Genomic DNA, 18,974 nt, shown 5'->3' with positions numbered 1-18,974 from the left:
AGCAACTTTATGCTAATATGGACGAATGCCTTTTTGTTGTTGATAATCTAGTTTTATTCGGCTTCGTTGTATCTTCTAAGGGTGTTCATGTAGATGAATCTAAGATCAATGCTATTAAAACTTGGCCTCAACCAACCAACTTGCAACAAGTGCGTAGCTTCCTTGGTTTAGCCGGTTTCTACCGTAGATTTGTGAAGGATTTTAGCACCATTGCTTCTCCTTTACATGCTTTGACTAAGAAGAATGCACCCTTTGTTTGGGGACCATCTCAAGATAGCACATTTAATGAGCTTAAGAATTTACTTACTCATGCTCCCGTGCTTGCATTACCAAACTTTGTAAAACCCTTTGAAATTCATTACGATGCTAGTGGTAATGGCATAGGAGGTGTGTTAACGCAAGAGAAGCGCCCCATAGCTTACTTTAGTGAGAAACTTTCCGTAGCGCAACTCAATTACCCCATCTATGACAAAGATCTATATGCTTTAGTGCGAGTTTTGCATGAATGGGAACATTATCTTCGCTCTCATGAATTTGTCATCCATACCGACCATGAAACACTTAAATACCTTAAGGGTTAAACTAAGTTGAACAAGCATCATGCTAAATGGAGTGAATTCATTGAGTCATTTCCTTATGTCATCAAGTACATTAAAGGTAAGGAAAATGTTGCGGCGGACGCTCTTTCCCGTATATGCATGCTTGTCACCAAACTTGAGTTGAATGTCATTGGCTTTGAGCACATAAAAGACTTGTATGCGCATGATCCTACTTTTGCTATTCCATATGTCAAATGTTTGACACATACATCTTGGGAAGGCTATTACATCAAAGATGATTATCTTATGAGAGCTAACAAACTATGCATCCCCGAGTCTTCTCTTTGTTTGTTGCTTTTGCAAGAATCTCATGGAGGAGGACTGATGGGACACTTTGGATGCGACAAGACATTTGCTACGCTCTCCAAGAACTATTTTTGGCCCAATATGTTCCGCGACGTCTCACGCTTCACCACACGATGTTCTACATGTCGCAAAGCTAAGTCAAAAGATCAATCTCATGGCCTTTATATGCCCCTTCCAATTCCATATCACCCATGGGAAGATATTAGCATGGGTTATGTGCTTGGTTTGCCTAGGACTAGAAATGGAAAGGATTCCGTGTTTGTTGTTGTGGACCGATTCTCTAAGATGGCTCATTTCATTCCTTGCAACAAGATAGACGATGCTTCACATGTTGCCACTCTTTTTTGTAGGGAAATATTGTTCCTACATGGAGTACCAAAGACGATTGTCTCGGACCGCGACGTCAAGTTCTTGAGTTACTTTTGGAAAACATTATGTGCCAAGCTCGGAATCAAGTTACTTTTCTCCATAGCATACCATCCACAAACCGATGGCCAAACGGAGGTGACCAACCACACACTCTCCTCTCTACTTTGCGTGTTGATCAAGAAGAACATCAAGGAGCGGGAGGAGTGTCTACCCATCGTTGAGTACGCCTACAACCGAGCAAGACATTCGACTACCGGCAAGTCCCCCTTTGAGGTCGTCTATGGTTTCAACCCGTTGTCCCCATTGGACATTCTTCCCCTACCACTACAAGAGTGCACAAACAAGGACGCGAGTGCCCAAGTAAACTATCTCAAGAAGATGCATGAAGATACAAGGCACACCATTGAGCGCCAAGTGCAACGACTCGCGACCAAGAGCAACCTCAACAAGCACCCCATGGTATTCAACATTGGAGATTGTGTGGCAACACCTTCGCAAGGACCGCTTCCCCAATGAACGCAAGTCCAAATTTCTACCATGAGCGGATGGACCCTTCAATATGCTTGAACGCTACTATAACACCCCGGTGTAATGTTGCTACAGTAACCCCTGGGGTTAAGTTAATCTTTTTGCTAAACATGTGCCTGATCATTATTGTCTCATGTTCTTTCAAATTCCAGTTGAATTCAAATTCAACTTTTGAGTGAATTTCAAAAATGCTCAAACATGAAAACTAAAATGTTCATCATGTGTAAAATATTCTCCTGGTAATATTGGTGGTGAACCAACATTTTTGCAAAATCCCTGTGTGGCCTAAAATAGCTAAATCAGAAAAGCTTTAAAAAAGAGAAAAGAAAAGGAGAAAAGGAGGGGAAGGAGAAAGGCCCCCTCTGTAGGATCGAAAGTATGTCTAGAGGGGGGTGATTAGACTACTTGACCAAATAAAAACTTAACCTTTTCCCAATTTTAGTTCTTGGCAGATTTTAGCTATTTTAGGACAAGTCAAGCAATCATCACATAATTTAAGCAAGCATGCAAAGAGTATATAGGCAGCGGAAAGTAAAGCATGCAACTTGCAAGAATGTAAAGGGAAGGGTTTGGAGAATTCAAACGCAATTGGAGACACGGATGTTTTTCCCGTGGTTCGGATAGGTGGTGCTATCCTACATCCACGTTGATGGAGACTTCAACCCACGAAGGGTAACGGTTGCGCGAGTCCACACAGGGCTCCACCCAAGGGTAACGGTTGCGCGAGTCCACACAGGGCTCCACCCACGAAGGGTCCACGAAGAAGCAACCACCCACAAAGGGTCCACGAAGAAGCAACCTTGTCTATCCCACCATGGCCATCGCCCACACAGGACTTGCCTCACTAGCGGTAGATCTTCACGAAGTAGGCGATCTCCTTGCCCTTACAAACTCCTTGGTTCAACTCCACAATCTTGTCGGAGGCTCCCAAGTGACACCTAGCCAATCTAGGAGACACCACTCTCCAAGAAGTAACAAATGGTGTGTAGGTAATGAACTCCTTGCTCTTGTGCTTCAAATGATAGTCTCCCCAACACTCAACTCTCTCTCACAGGATTTGTATTTGGTGGAAAGAAGGTTTGAGTGGAAAGCAACTTGGGAAGGCTAGAGATCAAGATTCATATGGTAGGAATGGAATGTCTTGGTCTCAACACATGAGTAGGTGGTTCTCTCTCAGAACATATGAGTTGGAATGGTGTGTGTGTTCTGATGGCTCTCTCATCAAATGAGAAGGAGGTGGAGGGGTATATATAGCCTCCACACAAAATCCAACTGTTACACAGTTTTCCAATCTCGGTGGGACCGAATCAATAAGCTCGGTCGGACCAAAAATGTAAACCTAGTGGCCGTTAGTGATTTTCGGTGGGACTGACATGCAACTCGGTAGGACCGATATGGTTAGGGTTTGGGCATAACGTAATCTTGGTGAGACCGGTTACACAAACTCGGTGAGACCGAATTTGGTAATTAGCTAACTAGAGAGTTGGTCAGGCAAACTCGGTGGGACCGATTTGCTCTTTCGGTGAGACCGATTGGAACTCGGCGAGACCGAAAAGTTACAAAGGGGAAACACTGAGTTTACATTGCAATCTCGGTGGGACCGATTCGCTCTTTCGGTAAGACCGAAAAGTTACGAAAGGGAAACAGAGAGTTTGCAACCCCATCTCGGTGAGACCGAGATCCTTATCGGTAGAACCGAATTGCTAGGGTTTGGCAGTGGCTAATGACAAGTGAAACTCGGTGGCTCCGGATAGGAAGAATCAGTAGGACCAAGTTTGGCTTAGGGTTTAGCTCATATGTGGATATGGGAAAGTAGTTGAGGGTTTTGGAGCATATCACTAAGCACATGAAGCAAGAGGCTCATTAAGCAACACCTCATCCCTCCTTAATAGTATTGGCTTTTCCTAAAGACTCAATGTGATCTTGGATCATTAAATATAAAATGAAGAGTCTTGAGCTTTTGAGCTTGAGCCAATCCTTTGTCCTTAGCATTTTGAGGGTTCCACTTTCACATCCATGCCATGCCAATCATTGAGCTTTCCTGAAATAATCATCTTGGAATAGCATTAGCTCAATGAGCTATATGTTGTTATGAATTACCAAAACCACCTAGGGATAGTTGCACTTTCAATCTCCCCCTTTTTGGTAATTGATGACAACATATAGATCAAAGCTTCGACAAATGATAATAAGCATGAAATATATCGTCGCTTTGAGAAGTATGTGATAAGTAAGAGCTCCCCCTAAATTTGTGCATATTTAAAATTTGCTTTGGACTGCAAATGCACAAAGAGTTAGAGTCATGGGTTACTCTTCCATGTCACATACATCTTGGTGGAGCGCTTAAAATGATAAGAATGAAATACATGCACTCATCACCAAGAATAATGAATGATCACATAAGATAGATAAGATAATAGCATTAAGCAAGCATTAAGTGTAGCTTATGATCAAACACATGATCATCAATGTCTCACAAATAATGACGTAGTATCTTAAGCACTCAAAAGCAAACAAGTTCGAAAAACAACCACCAAATAAAGCAAGAGAGAAAAGCAACACTCTCTCTCTCGAAGCCTATGATCTATACATCTTCTCCCCCTTTGGCAACAAGTTACCAAAAAGTTCCTAGAAAATGCATAGCACTAGATCGACGCTCAGGCTTGATCTTCTAGTGGTGGTGGAGTCCGGATCACTCCAAGGACGAAGGCTTCAGTAGATGCTGAAGTAGACGCTGGAGTTGGAGCTGAAGTAGATGCTGGAGCTGGTGGAATTGAGGCTGTGGCTGGTGCTGAGGTGGTGGCTCTTGTGTCAGCAACTGGCACGGCAGATGACCTCGGGCCTCTTGGTACTCTGGCAAAGGCATGAGTAGTAGTCCTGCCTCTCCACTCCTGCATGTCCTCCTGAAGCTGCTCCACTGCAGACTGAACTTCCGTTACTTTGACATCCAAGTCATAGAACTTCTGTTCCATGATTATCTCTAGGCTCTGCTGATTCTGAGTGAGGGTGGCCAGACTTTGCTCAATCCTCAGCGTGGATGCAATCAAGTAACCAAGCTGCTCTTGTTTGGTCTTCAAGAAGTATTCAGATGCCTCCTCTTGAGTAGGCATCTTGGCAGCTTTCTCCTTCCTCGCCTTCTCCTTCTTTGCATATGCTTGTGCAGACGATGGCTCGTTCTCAGTCATCACAACTTCATTGTTCTCAAAATCTGGAAGGATGGGCAAATGTTCCTTGTCCAAAAAATATATGCCCGTGCCCATCTTGGAGTTGATGAGCTCCTGAATCTGAGGGGCATATCCGCAGCTCCTCTTCTGGTCTGCTGTAGTCCTCTTGATTGTTTCCACTATGAGGCTCATCACCTTGAACTTCTGAGGCACATCAAACACATGTATCAAGTTGATAGCATGGCCTCTGATCATCTTGTGATCTCCAAACTTGGGCAGTAAGGTGTGCCTTAGTATCCAATTGATCGTCGGGAGCCCTGACAGAAGGTAATGTACTGAGCCAAACTTGAAGGTATCAAGTGCTTCATGTGGGATCTCCTTGTACATATTTGACATTGAGTTGTGGTCCATATTCTTCTTGGCATAGATATCCAAGTCATCATCTTGCTCCTCTGGGGCATTAATGATCTGTGCCCACTCAGCAACTGTGGATTGGTACCTTGTACCCTCAGACATCCATGTGATCCTCCCATCTGGATAAAAGTGAGCTGTGGAGTAGAACTGCATGATGAGTTCTTCGTTCCACTTTGTGAGCTTCTGCCCAACAAAGTCAGCTACTCCACAAGCCATGAAGCTGTCTTGCACTCCAGGATAGTGCTCCTCATTGTCCTTGATGTATGTCCAATCAACCCATCGCATATCACAGACAATGGGCTTCTTATCTAGCAGCACTGTCTCATAAAAATCCTGCTGCTCCTTGGTGTGAAACCTGTAGTCCACGGCAGTCCTTCTCCTTGAAGCATACGGGTCTGCTTCTCTCCACTTTCTCAGCCCTGAATCTGTCCTGAGCTTCATGTCCTCAGCCACAGGATGAGCATCGTTGTGGTCTGGGATCTTGGGCTTTAGCTTCCTTAGGACATTTTCTTCCTCTTCTTCAGCAACAGTCTCAGGCACTGGGGCCTTGTTCTTTTCAGCTGCAGGAATGCTTCTTGTGTTCCTCTTTGGCTTTGGCTTTGGAGCTGGCTTGGCCTTGGAAGCAGCTCCCCCTGATTTTATGGCATCTCCCATTAGCTTGGGTGCCTTGGGTGCTGGTGCAGCTACTTCTTCTTCTTCTTCCTCTTCCATGATGGAAGCTTTGCCAAGCACTCTAGCCACAGTCTTCTTCACCCTTTCCTTTCTTTTCTTGCTCTCAGTTGCAACTGGCTCTATGGGCTTCTCAGTTGACATTCTGGCCTTTGACATTGGTTGCCTGCCTGCTGGCCTTTTGATTTTCAGACCTGGCTTAGTGCCTTGAGCTGGCTCAACTCTCTTGGAAGTGGCCTCTTCCTCTGCCACATAGTCCTCATCTTCGGAATCTGAAGTCCTCTTCTTCCTTTATCTCGTGGCAGCCTTTGGCAAATTGCTAGGAGTGCTCCTGCTGCCTTCATCAGATGAACTGGAGGGACTAGTGCCCTCACTCATCACCACTTGCTGCTCTGACATATTTTGGCTATCACTTTGATCAAACATGCTGCAAACTGACTGCTGACCCTGTGAATAGATTATAGATGAGGTAGAAAGGATGAGCATCACAAAATGCAGAGATTTTTGCAAAAAGAATGATCCAAAAACTTAGTTTTAGTTTCCTACTGAAATCATCTCGGATCTACCGATTTTCAAACTCGGTGATACCGAAGCAGTTTTGGAACCTAAACTAGTGAACTCGGTAGGACCGAGTCACAGTTCGGTGGCACCGAGACTGCTAGGGTTTCACAGAGTTCCAAAATCGGTCACACCGATAAGTAATTCTCGGTCAGACCGAGTCTCACTTGTGCAATGGCATAAGCCAAATCGGTGGGACCGAGTTTTTCAACTCGGTGGGTCCGAGATGGTTTCGGCAGAAACCTAAACCTAGAATTTTCGAATCAAACCTAATCTACAGGCGTTTTGACTGGATAGAAGTTTATCAAACGTGGCTAGAATCAATATGATCACAATGTGCTAGGAATCAGATTGAGGAGTAGCACAAAGATCAAGTCCATACCCTAGTTCGGCGGGGACTTGCTACAGCGGCAACGGCGGGGCAGAATTCCCGTTGACGGTGATGGAGACCAGCGACTGGAGGCGGCTGGCGGCGAGAAGACGATCCGGAGACCACGAGGGCAGAGCAGGCTATCGTGCGGGCGAAGGGGTTCGGAGAAATTTCCAAATTTTGCCCGTGACTATATATAGCCCGACCCTGTCGGTGTGACCGAGTGGAACAACTCGGTGGCACCGAGATTCATAACTGCAAGCAGTTACTGAAACTCGGTGTGACCGAAATGTTCAAATCGGTTGCACCGAGATCGAAAACCTAGATCAACTTAATGATCTCGGTAGGACCGAAAGTGGAGTATCGGTCAGACCGAGAATCATAAAGAGGTTTTGAAAGTTTAAGTCTATGACGAATCGGGGACTCCGAGCGCTCCTCACACAGAGTGGTTCGAATCTGACTTGATCAAATTTTGTGATGCAGCATGAATAGAGTTTGAGACGAGAAAAGCATAGATAGCTAGAGGAGGTTCTTAGGCATTCTTGTCCATCCACTTGGCAAAAAGAAATAAAGCCGAACAATCAAAACAACAAGTGGATGTCCTCGAATGAGTAAAATATGCAACCAGCATGCTCACACAATAAGATGGCAAATGAAATATGTGACAAGGCATGCACAACCAATTCTAGCATCTATCAAGCAATTTGCGATGACTAGGTCATCTATATATGAGTATATTGACTTAGGAGTCAAGTGAGATCACTTGATCATAGGTCATACTCATCGTTTAAGCTCAAGTGGGGTTACCACTTTTACATAAAGCATTGTTTTGTTCACATCTTTAGAGTTGCTTTAGCTCAAGTCTTAGAGTAAAGCTCCCCCTAGATGGTGATATCCCCCCTAAGAGGGATCAACTAACCTTGGGTTTTGTCGATGATGACTTCATGTAGATATTGAAGATGTGGATGCTCAATGTTGATGTAGATCTCTTGGAGCTATCCATTTGAGTGAATTGCACTTTCAATACCTACATGGGTTAGTCCCACAAGGAACAAACAAGGATATCCATAGACATAGAGTGATGCACACAAAAGATGATGTCCATGAAAACTTTTAGGTTACCTTGTCCCTTGTCTTACCAACAAGAGGGTTTGTGACTCCTTGAACTAGTGCAAGATGTGGAAGTTGATTGCACTTGTTCTTGCCAAAATGATAAGAGTGAAGTATGTTGGCGGAGTCACCCTCAAGAACTCTCTAGTTCTTCTTCTTTTGGATCCACATCATCTTGATGGGAATCCTTGGAGTTGTAGTCGTACTTGATGAAGTGGAGCTTGAAGTAGTCTTGGGAATCCACTTGACTAAGGTCTTCGGAGCTTCTTCAAATGCATCAATTTCCTCTTGAAGCTTGTCCTTGCCTTTTTGCTTGTAGTCTTGTGGTGGAAGATCATCTTGAGCTTGTGTCCCCTTGAAAGAAGTATACTTCTCTTGTTGAGGGACAAACTTTGTCTTGGGGTATTGATCTTCTTCCCACTCAACTCCATTGGCATTGAACTTTCGCTCAAAACCAACACCTTGATTCTTCCGGTGCATTCCTTGCTTGCGCATGATTTCCTCGAATTGCTTACTCCCGGCAAGGCTTTTGTACACTCCTTTCTCTATAATTCCCTTCAATAAACTATTTTCTTGCTCAAGTGTAACTTGGCTAAGAGAATCATTAGTGGAATCAAGAGAGCTACTAGAAGTAACAATATTTGATTTAGCATGATCATTGTTACTACTAGAGGAAGAATCTTTCTTGTTAGACTTGACTTGAGGCATGTAAGTGGACAAGAGCAAACGCTTGGCAATGTAAGAAGAACTTTTCTTGCGGAGATCATCATTGATTGCTTTTAAGAACTCATGCTATTGCTCAAGATTGAGCTTTTCAAAGCGTAATTTCTCATGAGCTCTTAAAAGTTCTTGATGATCCTCGAAGATGGTTTCATGAGCTAACTTAAGAGTGTTTAGCTCTTTAGTTAGGACCTCAATTTTCTCCTTATCATTGTCATTCGTTTTATCTTGATTAGCATGTTTAATTGATATTTCATCATAGTATTCATCACTAGAGTTGTCAACAAGCAAATCATCACCTAACAAGTCATCTTCATCACTATTGAAATCAACATACTCGGGGTGTGTTACCATAGGACCTTTGGCCATGAAGCATCTTCCAATTCCTTCATTTGGTGAGTCAAATATGTCGTAGGAGTTGGTTGACACAAGTGCTAGACCGGCAACACCTTCATCTTGAGTATCTTCGGAGTCGGAGTGATAACTTCTCTCGGAGTGGCTGTCGGAGTCGGAGCCGGATACCCATTCACCAACATGAGCTTGATGTCTTCGTCTTGTGTAGCTCCTTGATGATTTTTCCTTCCTTTCCGAATCCTTGCTTCTCCGTGAGTATCTTCGTTCATAATGATCATCTCTACTCCTTCTCTCTCTTGGTGGTGATCCTTTGCTTCTTCTTTTTGGAGAATCTTCTCTTCTCTTGTAGGGAGCCGTACACTCATTGGAATAGTGTCCGGGTCTTCCACAATTGTAACAGTTTCGCTCTCGACTAGAAGATCTTTTGTCATTGTAGGACCTTGACTTGGAGCTTCTATCTTTGCTTCTACTCTTGTAGAACTTGTTGAAGTTCCTCACCATTAAGCTCAATTCTTCATTGAAGTCTTGTTTCTCACTTGATGATGTAGGGGCTTCACATGAGGCTTTATAGGCACCACTTGATTTGTTGTGAAGTTCCTCTTTATCCTTAAGTGACATCTCATGAGCAACAATTCTTCCAATCACCTCCGTTGGCTTGAGATCTTTGTAATTTGGCATCATTTGGATCAATGTGCACACGGTATCATATTTTCCATCCAAGGCTCTTAGAATCTTCTTGATGATGAATCTATCGGTCATCTCTTCACTTCCTAAGCCAGCAATCTCATTTGTGATGAGAGCAAGCCTAGAGTACATCTCAGCGACACCTTCACCATCCTTCATCTTGAACTTGTCAAGTTGGCTTTGAAGTACATCCAACTTGGATTCCTTGACGGAGTCGGTACCTTCGTGCATATCAATCAAAGTGTCCCAAATTTCCTTTGCATTCTCAAGACGGCTGATTTTGTTGAATTCTTCGGGGCACAATCCGTTGAAGAGAATGTCACAAGCTTGAGCATTGTATTGCAAGATCTTCAACTCATCCGCGGTAGCTTCACGGTTTGGTTCTCTCCCGTCAAAGAAGTCACCTTGCAAACCAACACACACGATAGCCCAAACGGCAGGGTTATGTCCAAGAATATGCATTTTCATTTTATGCTTCCAACTAGCAAAATTAGTACCATCAAAGTAAGGACCTCTACGGTGATAATTTCCCTCGCTAGACGCCATACTCTCCTAGGTTGTGAAACCAAGGCTATGACCACCAAAAGCTATGGAGATCGAGCAAATGGAGACCAAAGCTCTGATACCACTTGTAGGATTGAAAGTATGTCTAGAGGGGGGTGATTAGACTACTTGACCAAATAAAAACTTAACCTTTTCCCAATTTTAGTTCTTGGCAGATTTTAGCTATTTTAGGACAAGTCAAGCAATCATCACATAATTTAAGCAAGCATGCAAAGAGTATATAGGCAGCGGAAAGTAAAGCATGCAACTTGCAAGAATGTAAAGGGAAGGGTTTGGAGAATTCAAACGCAATTGGAGACACGGATGTTTTTCCCGTGGTTCGGATAGGTGGTGCTATCCTACATCCACGTTGATGGAGACTTCAACCCACGAAGGGTAACGGTTGCGCGAGTCCACACAGGGCTCCACCCAAGGGTAACGGTTGCGCGAGTCCACACAGGGCTCCACCCACGAAGGGTCCACGAAGAAGCAACCACCCACAAAGGGTCCACGAAGAAGCAACCTTGTCTATCCCACCATGGCCATCGCCCACACAGGACTTGCCTCACTAGCGGTAGATCTTCACGAAGTAGGCGATCTCCTTGCCCTTACAAACTCCTTGGTTCAACTCCACAATCTTGTCGGAGGCTCCCAAGTGACACCTAGCCAATCTAGGAGACACCACTCTCCAAGAAGTAACAAATGGTGTGTAGGTAATGAACTCCTTGCTCCTGTGATTCAAATGATAGTCTCCCCAACACTCAACTCTCTCTCATAGGATTTGGATTTGGTGGAAAGAAGGTTTGAGTGGAAAGCAACTTGGGAAGGCTAGAGATCAAGATTCATATGGTAGGAATGGAATGTCTTGGTCTCAACACATGAGTAGGTGGTTCTCTCTCAAAACATATGAGTTGGAATGGTGTGTGTGTTCTGATGGCTCTCTCATCGAATGAGAAGGAGGTGGAGGGGTATATATAGCCTCCACACAAAATCCAACCGTTACACAGTTTTCCAATCTCGGTGGGACCGAATCAATAAGCTCGGTCGGACCGAAAATGTAAACCTAGTGGCCGTTAGTGATTTTCGGTGGGACTGACATGCAACTCGGTAGGACCGATATGGTTAGGGTTTGGGCATAACGTAATCTTGGTGAGACCGGTTACACAAACTCGGTGAGACCGAATTTGGTAATTAGCTAACTAGAGAGTTGGTCAGGCAAACTCGGTGGGACCGATTTGCTCTTTCGGTGAGACCGAGTGGAACTCAGTGAGACCGAAAAGTTACAAAGGGGAAACACTGAGTTTACATTGCAATCTCGGTGGGACCGATTCGCTCTTTCGGTAAGACCGAAAAGTTACGAAAGGGAAACAGAGAGTTTGCAACCCCATCTCGGTGAGACCGAGATCCTTATCGGTAGAACTGAATTGCTAGGGTTTGGCAGTGGCTAATGACAAGTGAAACTCGGTGGCGCCGGATAGGAAGAATTGGTAGGACCGAGTTTGGCTTAGGGTTTAGGTCATATGTGGATATGGGAAAGTAGTTGAGGGTTTTGGAGCATATCACTAAGCACATGAAGCAAGAAGCTCATTAACCAACACCTCATCCCTCCTTAATAGTATTGGCTTTTCCTAAAGACTCAATGTGATCTTGGATCACTAAAATATAAAATGAAGAGTCTTGAGCTTTTGAGCTTGAGCCAATCCTTTGTCCTTAGCATTTTGAGGGTTCCACTTTCACATCCATGCCATGCCAATCATTGAGCTTTCCTGAAATAATAATCTTGGAATAGCATTAGCTCAATGAGCTATATGTTGTTATGAATTACCAAAACCACCTAGGGATAGTTGCACTTTCACCCTCCCCCACTAATTCCCCTGGGCCTTAGCCCAACTAGACCGGCCCATCCGGCCCACCTAACCCATCCCCCCTCCCGGTCGCCTCTCTCTCCTGTACAGCCGACCGAGCGCCCGCCCGAGCCTTCCTCGTACAACCAGCTCGCCAGCACCGCCCCGAGGGGATAAGGATCCCCGCCGCCTCGGTCCTCTCCCCCCCCACTCTCCACTATCGCCCGCTCCACCTCTCCCTCTCCCACCGGACCCCTCCTTGCACTCCCCCTCGTTCCCCATCGCATCCGAGCGCCGCCATGGCCTCACCGCCGTAGAACTCGCGGCCACGGCAACCTCCGCACCTCTCCGACCTGTCCGCTCGCTCCACCCCCTTTGACTATGCCTCCCTGACGAGCCGCAGGACGCTGTCGTGCCTGCGAACGCTGCCCCGGCCTCGTCTTCTTCCTCGGATCCCCGGCGCGTCTCCGATGAGCGCCGTTAACTCCTGCTGCTACTAAGCCTTCACCGGCCTCCCTGTGCCGCTCGGTGAGATTCTCCGTCTCTTGCTCCCCTCCGTTAGCATCTAAGCGTGCCGTAGCTACCTGCCGCCGCGTCTGTGCTCTGCTCGCCGCCGGCGAGCTTGTGGCCGTCGATGTGGTCGATGTCACCGCCGCATAAGGCCACTGTCGGACTCCTGGTGTCCCTAGGAGCCCAACACACACGCGCACGCTTCCTCTCGTGCCTCATAGTGCCGTCCCTGATGAGCGTCCGAACGCATCGCCGTGGAGCTCGCCGTCGGCAAGGCTCCGGTGACCTTTTGGTCACGGGCTCAAGCCCGTTGCACTTCCCGCACCGCGTAGATACCCCCAGCCTCTCCGTTTGCTCGATAGCGCGCCGTAGCTCCATTTTCGTCGAGCACCCGTGCACGCCGCCGCCTCCACCGCTCGCCGGCGCCAATTCCGGCCAAGTCTGGTGATGCTACGAGCACCATTGGACGCGGCGCTGAGAGCTCGTTCGGATCCGAGCAGCGCCCCCGCATTTGGCATCACCGGCGTTGAGCCGACGGCCGCGCTGAGCTAGCACACCTGGGGCCACCCCCTGGGTCACTGCCAGTGGGGCCCCTGGCCCCTTGTTGACCAGTTGACCTGGTCAACTGTGCTAACTGGGCAGGCCCCAGCCACTGACACGCGGGCCCCACCGCTTATTCCACTAACTTAAATGTTTTAATAATTAAAACTAATTAGTTTAGTTAATTAGTCTATGACAGGTGGGGTCCAGTAGCTAATTAACCTAGATTAGTTAGTTTAATATACTGTTAGGCTAACAGAGGCTGACATGTGGGTCCCACTGGACCCATAGGTCAGGTTTGACCTGGTCAGCCGTCTGTTGTCCTCCTGATGTCACTGTGACATCATGCTGACGTCATATATCATTTTCTGTAGATAAAATAAATCCAGAAAATAAGAAAATCTTTAGAAATTCATAGAAAATAATCTGTAACTCCGATGAAAATGTTTTCTACATGAAAGTTGCTCAGATAAATCCAACGAATCCGGATACGCGGTCAGTTCATCTGTCACATGCCCCTGGCATGCTGAACATGGAACTTTCCCCCCTCTTTTCCTTGGTCCGGAATCCGCATAACACCGGGAATTCATCCTTGGATGTTTATCCCCTCTGTCTGCAACGTGTAGTACTATGTTAGGGAAACCCTAGCTCTGCCAATCGTCATGTTATGCCTTGTGATGCATTGATTGCTCTGTATTTACTGTTTCTTCCCCCTCTTCTCTCCGGTAGACCCCGAGACCGATGATGACGCTGTGATCGACAACGTCACCGATGACCCCTCCTTCTTGTCTGAGCAACCAGGCAAAAAAAACCCTTGAGCATTCCGATATCGCCCATTTCTTTCCCTCTCTTGCTTGTATTAGAATTGCTACTACTTTCTATATGATCCTACTCTGATGCATAGCCTGTTGTTGTTACCTGATTTCATACCTTACCGGCTTGTCCTAAACTGCTTAGTATAGGTTGGTTAGCGATCCATCAGTGACCCCCACCTTGTCCCAGTTGCCTCGCTTTATGTTCGATGACTCGATCAACGTGATCGACGTCCAGGCCCCGACACCGCACATCACCCTCCCTAGTTGAACGACTCTGCAGAGTTATCATCGAGTGCCGAGGGTGGAACCTCTTACATCACTCCTGATGAGACCTCTATAGTGTAGCTAATCGGTCGTGGTCATCGAGGGTGATTTCCTCCTTAACCACTTCCGATACGGCTCTGTTGTGCAACCCCTCAAGTGTGAACCTCGAGGGTGGATCCTCTTACGTTGACCTTGATGATTACATCGAGTGGAATTTACCGGGGGTGATTCCTCGGGTTTTTCCCTTGATGTTTACACACACGGATACTTGGACTTTACAGTTGTTACTTGGATAGGTGGGTCGACCCTGAGGGGTACCCGCGAGTGATGTGAAGTCGGGTGGACCTGGAAGGTGCCAGCGAGATACTTACGAGGCGTGGCCAGGCATTCTTAGCCCTTGCTGCAAGTACTCGAGACGGGGCGACGGGGTCACATCGATCGTGAGTCTCTGCTCGTTACCATGTGCTGCTAATCCACTACGATTTGGATATTTGATCCGAGGGGCCCCTGCCTGATAGCACTAACCATCACGTGGGCATTGTATGGGCATTCTGCGTCATATACATCAGCCGAAGCTTAATAGATGTCAGCGACTAAGCGGCGCACGCCGGGTTGGACTGTGTAAGCTCCTGCCTTGTTGAAGGAGGTAGCTAGGTCTGCTCACCGGCCGCCCACGCAACGTGCAGGAGTTCCTAGGGAGATGGCCCATGACCCCTTGGGGCATAGGTTTAGTCCGGCGTGCTGACCTCTCTATTAAGCCTAGGTCGGGTTGCGGCGTATTGTTTGGACGAGGCCGGGCATGACCCAGGAAAGTGTGTCCAGCCAGAGTTAATCGAGTGTGGTGGGTAAGTTGGTGCACCCCTGCAGGGAAGAAAACATCTATCGATAGCATGTCCTATGGTAACGGACACTTGGAGTTGTATCCCGATCGATACAACTAGAACTGGATAATTGTGATGAGAAATGGATTGTGATGAGAAATGGATAGTATGGCTCTGGGATTGCTTTCTCACAGGGAGTCGAGAAAGGATCTCTGGCCGAGGTTGATAACACTTCTACTACTTTCCTTTATGCTACTCTACCCCCTCCTATTGCTGCAAGATGGTGGTTTCCAGAAGATGCTAGTCTTCGATAGGCTAGGCTTTCCCCTTCCCTTTTGGCATTCTGCAGTTTAATCCACAGATACAACCCATTCCTTTGATACAGATGCATACTTAGTTTAGATCTGATGTAAGTTTTGCGAGTACTTTGGATGAGTACTCACGGTTGCTTTGCTACTTCTTTTTTCCCCATACCCGATTGTTGCGACCAGATGACGGATCCCAGGAGCCATACGACACCACAGATGACTACTGCTACCCCGAGGGTGCCTACTACTACGTGAAGACCACCAACGACCAGGAGTAGTTAGGACGCTCCCAGGCAGGAGGCCTTGCCTTTTCGATCGATGTTGTTTTTGTGCTAGCCTTCTTAAGGCAAACTTGTCTAACTCATGTCTATACTCAGATATTGTTGCTTCCGCTGACTCTTGTGTATTCGAGCTTATGTATTCGAGCCCTCGAGGCCCCTGGCTTGTAATATAAAGCTTGTATATTTTTAATTTGTGTCTAAGTTGTGTTGTGATATCTTCCCGTGAGTCCTTGATCTTGATCATACACATTTGCGTGTATGATTAGTGTACGATTGAATCGAGGGTGTCACACAGTGGTATCAGAGCCGACTGCCTGTAGGTAGTGCCCTTTCCAACTCCTTGGACGAAGTCGAGTCTAGTCACTACAAAAACTTTTACTAACATGGTTGTGTGTCTTACGGGCCCACGTCGCCATATGGGTGGTATTAGGATCTTTTATTCCTCGTCTATACTCTGGGACTCTGATCTCTCTTCTATTCGGGTTAAAATGGTTTTACTAACTCTAACATTAGGATCCCGTGACCACATTCACCCCAAAGCTGGATAAGCCATAGTTTTTCCTTAGAATAGTATTCTGGATAGTACACGCACTGTGGTGATGACAACGAAGTGGTATCCATCGTACCTCGTTCATTATGCATGTTTCATCATGAATGATCCTTGTTTTTACAATGCTCAATGTTGAACTACCGCATGTTACTTGTTAGCAGGATGGTTAGACCCGCTGGTCGTGGCCGTGGTGCCAACGATCCACCACCGCCTGAATTCTTTGCTGGAATGATGCAACAATTTGAGCTGAACCGCCAGTTCATGGAAGGAATGATGGCTCAGTTTCCTCGTCCGAACATGAATCAACAGCCAGCCCCAGTAACTCTGCAAGCCTTCATGCGTCTCAACCCAACTATTTACCGCAGCTCAACTCAACCCCTTGATGCTGATGACTGGCTCCGCGACATCACATATGAAATGGAGTCTGCTAGTGTGGCCCCTGCTAGCTATGTCATCTTTGCATCTTTATTTCTGAAGGGTCCCGCTACTCAATGGTGGGACAGCCATAGACGTACCCTGCCTGTTGGAACGGTCATCACTTGGCCGGATTTTCAAGCTGCCTTCCGTGCCCGCTTCATTCCTCAAGGAATCATGGACAGGAAGAAGCGAGATTTCCGCAACCTCACCCAAGGCAACAATATTGTAGATGCTTATCAGCGGGAATTTCTGGACTTGTCTTGTTATGCTGAACAAGACATTGCAACTGATGCTCGTAGGCAAGAAAAGTTCCGTGATGGACTTCACCCTGATATTAAGCTAGCACTGCTCGCTCATGACTTTGCCGACTTCGCCACCTTGGTGAACAAGGCTATTCAGGTTGAGACTGGTCCTCAGGAACACCAGGGATCCCTTAGGCACAGCCGTGACGCTGGCTCATCTTCGGGCCCGTCAGCGCAGAAGTGTCGGATATGGATTCCCCGCAACATGTATCGTCCAGCTGCACCTGCACCAAGACATACCTATGCCGCACCTCGTCTGCCTCCTCCACCGCAGAAGCACCCCCTTCGGGCTGTACCACCCCAAGCTTCTGCTCACAATCCCAATGATGGTCTGTGCTTCAAGTGTGGCCTTCCAGGCCATCGTTCCAGTGCCCTCAGAATCAGAACCAGCTGGCTTTGCCTTCAACTGGCTATAACAACCAGCCCCACAACAACAATGCCAGACCTTATGGTCGTGGTCAGGCTAATCATGTTGATCTGAATGAAGCTCAAGAATAGCCTGCTACTGTGATGGGTACTCTCCTTGTTAATTCAGTACCAGCATCTGTTTTATTTGATTCAGGAGCATCGCATTCATTCGTCAGAAAATTTTGCATATGCACACGACATTCAATGCGAGCCCATGGACACTCCGATAGTGGTACGCACCCCTGCGGGTCAGTGTCGAACTACCATTACTGGTCGCGACATCCCCGTTGAAATTGAAGGGTTGGAATTTCAAGTTTCTCCCATTATTCTGGAGTCTTCCAACATTGACCTCATTCTAGGAATGGAATGGTTGAAAGCACATACTGCCTCTATCGTTTGTGCCACCAAAGTCGTTCATCTCCTACATCCTTTCGATGAATAGTAAGCTACCATGCTCAGATTGTTCAAAACGCCGAAGCACGACTTTATGCTTTGAATGCATTGAACGCAGGGAATTGAAAAGATTCCAGTTGTTCGCGACTTCCTAGATGTCTTTCCAGAAGAACTTCCAGGAATACCCCCTGCCCGGGTTGTCGAGTTCGTCATCGATTTGAAACCAGGCACCGTTCCTATCGCCAAACGACCCTACAAGATGCTGCCTCACGAACTCCTTGAACTTAAGGAGGAAATCGACAAATCTCTTTTTGCAGTGGTTTCATTCGTCCAAGTTCCTCAGCTTGGGGAGCACCTTCTCTCTTTGTGAAGAAGAAGGATGGAACGAACCGTTTGGTCCAAGACTATCATCCTATCAACCAAGCTACAATTAAAAACAAATATCCGCTTCCTCGGATCAATGATCTGTATGATCAACTGGCTGGTTCATCGATATTCTCTAAACTCGACTTGAGGTTGGGTTACCACCAGATCCGTGTTCGTGAAGAGGATATTCCAATGACCGCATTCGTCACTCGTTATGGTTCTTATGAGTACACCGTCGTGTCTTTTGGCTTGACCAATGCTCCAGCCACATTCTCTCGTCTGATGAACTACATATTCATGGATTACCTCGACAAGTTTGTCGTAGTCTATCTGGATGATATCCTAGTATATTCGAAGAACAAAGAAGAACATGTTGAACATCTTCGACTTGTTCTAGAGAAGTTTCGAGAACATCAACTTTATGCCAAGTATTCCAAGTGCGAATTCTAGTTACCCGAAGTCACCTACCTTGGTCATGTCATCTCCAAGGATGGTATTGTCGTCAACCCAGAGCGCGTTCAGGCTATTCTTGACTGGACCCCTCCGAAGACTGTCAAGCAAGTCAGAAGCTTTCTCGGTCTAGCCAGCTATTGTCGCCGCTTTGTCGAGAACTTCTCCAAGATCGCCAAGCCACTGACCAATCTGCTTCACAAAGGCGTTAAGTTCGATTGGATAGACAAATGTCAGGAAAGTTTCCAGGCACTCAAAGACAAGCTGACATCTACCCCAGTGCTTGCTCCCCCTAATTCTCGCAAGGACTTTATCAT

The sequence above is a fragment of the Triticum urartu genome, chromosome 7, assembly GCF_003073215.2.
Source record: "Triticum urartu cultivar G1812 chromosome 7, Tu2.1, whole genome shotgun sequence".
Lineage (NCBI taxonomy): Eukaryota > Viridiplantae > Streptophyta > Magnoliopsida > Poales > Poaceae > Triticum > Triticum urartu.
This window is presented reverse-complemented; position numbering follows the sequence as displayed.